The sequence below is a fragment of the Rhincodon typus genome, chromosome 1 (genome assembly GCF_021869965.1).
Source record: "Rhincodon typus isolate 14 chromosome 1, sRhiTyp1.1, whole genome shotgun sequence".
Lineage (NCBI taxonomy): Eukaryota > Metazoa > Chordata > Chondrichthyes > Orectolobiformes > Rhincodontidae > Rhincodon > Rhincodon typus.
Genome location: NC_063332.1, coordinates 19,806,369 through 19,810,728, shown reverse-complemented (window position 1 = coordinate 19,810,728; position 4,360 = coordinate 19,806,369).

Below are 4,360 nucleotides of genomic sequence, written 5' to 3'. Positions count from 1 at the left end.
CACACTTCAAACCACCTTCCTGCCTGCCGGTACACTCCTGCGACCTTGAAACCTTATTTATGACCTCACTACTCTCAACCTCCTGTACACTGGAGCTACAATTCAGGTTCCCACCCCCCTGTTGAATTAGTTTAAACCCTCCCGAAGAGCATTAGCAAATGTCCCCCCCAGGATATTGGTACCCCTCTGGTTCAGGTGTAGACCATCCCGTTTGTAGAGGTCCCATCTACCCCAGAATGAGCCCCAATTATCCAGGTATCTGAATCCCTCCCTCCTGCACCATCCCTGTAGCCACGTGTTCAACTGCTCTCTCTCCCTATTCCTCGCCTCGCTAGCACGTGGCACGGGTAACAAACCAGAGATAACAACTCTGTTTGTTCTAGCTCTAAGCTTCCACCCTCGCTCCTTGAATTTCTGCCTTACGTCCCCATCCCTTTTCCTACCTATGTCGTTGGTGCCTATGTGGGCCACGACTTGGGGCTGCTCCCCCTCCCCCTTAAGGATCCTGAAAACACGATCCGAGACATCACGGACCCTGGCACCTGGGAGGCAACACACCAACCGTGAGTCTCTCTCGTTCCCACAGAATCTCCTATCTGTCCCCCTAACTATGGAGTCCCCAATGACTAATGCTCTCCTCCTCTCCCCCCTTCCCTTCTGAGCAACAGGGACAGACTCTGTGCCAGAGACCTATACCCCGTGGCTAACCCCTGGTAAGTCATCCCCCCCAACAGTATCCAAAACGGTATACTTGTTTTTGAGGGGAACGGCCACAGGGGATCCCTGCACTGTCTGCCTGTTCCCTTTCCATCCCCTGACTGTAACCCATCTACTTTTTTCCTCTACCTGAGGTGTGACTACCTCCCCGTAACTCCTCTCAATTACCCCCTCAGCCTCCCGAATGATCCAAAGTTCATCCAGCTTCAGCTCCAGTTCCCTAACACGGTTTCCGAGGAGCTGGAGTTGGGTGCACTTCCCGCAGATGAAGTCAGTGGGGACACTAGTGGTGACCCTTACCTCCCACATTCTACAGGAGGAGCATACAACTGCCCTAACATCCATTCCCACTGTTCTGAATTCCCAAACAGACAAATTAAAAAATATATATACTCGTAGCCTTACCAAATCAGCACTCAGAACCTTTTTTTTTGGTTAGAGGAGGAGGATGGGTGGGAGACACTACCTAGGTAGTGTTTCGGGTAAAGCAACCGCCCAAATATATTACCTCACTTACTCCAAAAATGGAGTCACGCGAGGTAAGACTTTAATAACCGAAAAGGTCACCTTCCCAGGCTGCCCTCGCGCTTCCTCCCGGACTCCCGCCGCTGAAACAACTGAATGGCCTCTCTCTGTGTTAAGCACTCCTTGGATAATGCTATGTCCCTGTTTCCGTCCACCTGCTGCATTAATTTGTGGCAGACCTCCACCTTCCATCCGTTTTTAATCAAGCTACTTACTTCATGACACATCTCTGTAGCAGGTGAGTCTTGAACACCAGCTCAGAGGTAATGGCACTACCACTGTGCCACAAGAGCCCTCAATCCGTTTGTCTTGTAAGATGATAGTTTTCACTTTTGAGCTCACGATCATTTTGAACCTTCAGCAGTAACATGGGCAGCATGCCCGGTGAAACCTTGCTCTCAGCTCTGATGAGGGGCAACATGTACAGCCAGTGACACTCCATCTTTCTCAGAACTCTTTCCAATGTCTCAGGAACCAACTGCAGCATCACCCAGGTACCCCTCTGCTATCTCTCTCTCTCTCTCCTGTACTTCTGCAGCATCACCCAGGTACCCCTCTGCTATCTCTCTCTCTTTCTCTCCTGTACTTCTGCAGCATCACCCAGGTACCCCTCTGCTATCTCTCTCTCTCTCTCTCTCTCCTGTACTTCTGCAGCCAGGAACAATTGGCACTTAGAGCAATCCTGTAACTATCACCATTTGAGGTCTACTTAATAATCTCTTTCTGAGCTCCTTAACATCTGCCTGCTGGTGCTCACAGGTGCCATTATGGATTTTGTGAACCCCCGCCCCCAACCTCCCTCAGAATACTCTGCAATCTGTTCATTATGGCTTAAGATGATTTATCAAGGAAGGATTGCAGCTAAGTCAGATCATTCACAAACCCAGCTGTGGCCCTGGATAGTTTACGAATTCTGCTCTGTTCATCTTTTGATGATGTTATTACTGTGCAGACATACAGCACAGTCCTCATGAAATGGAAATTTCAGAAACCTGTGTTGTCTGAAAGATCTCCTTTGCCTAAGAAGTATTGAATTGGAATAGAATTTGAGGACAGGGATCAATGATTGGCATTTTGGGATCAATAACAAAACTTGAGAATCTTTATTTACTGATTCCATGTCAACCTAATGGCTCTTCTTTGATCAGAACTAGTCTTTCTGTTCATATAGCAGTGACTGCATAAGGATAATAAATCTAGTAAATAAAAATCTAATTCAAGGATTTTCCCTCATTGCACATTTGATGGAAATTGTGCCTTTCTGTGTGGACTCTTGGAATGCTAACTTTGGGTAGAATCTTTTCTGTTCATGCTGATGGGGAACTTGAAGGCATTAAGGGCATTTAACGGAATTGTGGTCTTTCTAAACCTCTCTACCTTCCCACGTCCTCCACAGTAACATTCTGGAGGGGAAACCCAATGGTCAACCCTCCCATCCAGCCACCGACTGGAGCCCTTAAGTGGCTAATTGGGAGAGAGGAAGAAGACAGGAAACTCTAGGCCAGATAGCCTGACCTAAGGCATTTGTAAGATTTTAGAGTTTATTATTAAGGATGAGCACTTAGAAGTAAAATAGGGGATGAGTCAGCGCAGCTTCATCAGGGGTAGGGGCGGGAGGTCATTTCTGACAAATCTGTTAGAATTCTTTGAGGAGGTAACAAGTAAGTTTGACAAAGGAGAGCTAGTGGACATGATCTATTTAGATTTACAGAAGGCCTTTGACAAGGTGCTCCACAGGAGGCTGCTAAATAAGATAAGAACCCAATATGTTAGGGACAAGGTACTGGCATAGATAGAGGATTGGCTGACTGGCAAAAGGTAGATAGTGGAGATAAAAGGGTCTTATTTAGGATGGCAGCTGGTAATGAGTAGAGCTCCACAGAGGTCAGTGCTGGGACCACAACTATTCACATTTTATATTAACAATCTGGACAAATGAAATGAGGGCATCATTGCTATGATTGCAGATGATACAAAGATAGATGGAGGGACAGATATTGTTGAGGAAACAGAAGGCTTCAGAAGGTTTTGGACAGTCCATGAGAGTCGACAGAGAGGTGACAGATGGAATACAAAGTGGGAAAGTATGAGGTTATGCACTTTGATAGGAAGAATAGAGGTATAGACTATTTTCTAAATGGACAAAGGCTTCAGAAATCTGAAGCACAAAGGGACTTGGGAATTCTAGTTCAAGATTCTCTTAAGGTTAATATTTGGGCTCATTTAGCAGTTAAAAAGGCAAATGCATTGTTAGCATTCATTTCAAGAGGGCTGGACTACAAGAGCAGAGATGTACTGCTGAAGGCATATGAGACTCTGGTCAGACCACATTTGGAATATTATGAGCAGTTTTGGGCCCCGTATCTAAGGAATGACTTGCTGGCCTTGGAGGGGGTCCACAGCAGGTTTAAAAGAATGCTCCTAAAAATGAAGGGCTTGTCCTAGGGCGAGCAGTTGAGGACCCTGTGTCCTTACTCAATGGACTTTAGAAGGATGCGGGGTTTGTGATTGAAACTTACAGAATACTGAGAGGCCCGGATAGAGTGGACATGGAGAAGATGTTTCCACTAGTGTGAGAGACCAAGACCTGAGGGCACAGCCTCAGAGTGAAGGGATAAATGTTTAGAACTGAGATGAGGAGCATTACTTCAGCCAGAAGATGATTGATCTGTGGAACTCTTTGTTGCAGAGGGCTATGAAGTCCAAGTCATTGAGTGTATTTAAGGCAGAGATAGATAGGTTCTTGATGAGTACGGGGATCAAGGGTTAAAGGGAAAAGGCAGGAGCATGATATTGAGAGACATATCAGTCATGATCGAAAGGTGGGGCAGACCTGATGGGCTGAATGGCCTAATTCTGTTCATATATCTGATGGTTTTATGGTTTAATTAATGTAATTTGAACAGTAAGGGCACTGTTTTGGAGAGCTGGACCCCTTGGAGCTGGGAACAGGGATCCTTTACAAGGATCAGGTGACCATCCAGGGTTGGGGTGGGGAGGGTCAGGTACCACTGGGGACTGTTCAATGTGGAGAAACTGAAAAGTGCATGAACACTTTGGAACTGCACAACTTGTTAATAAATGTCAAATTCTGAAGAAATGTTTCAAAGTATCAAAA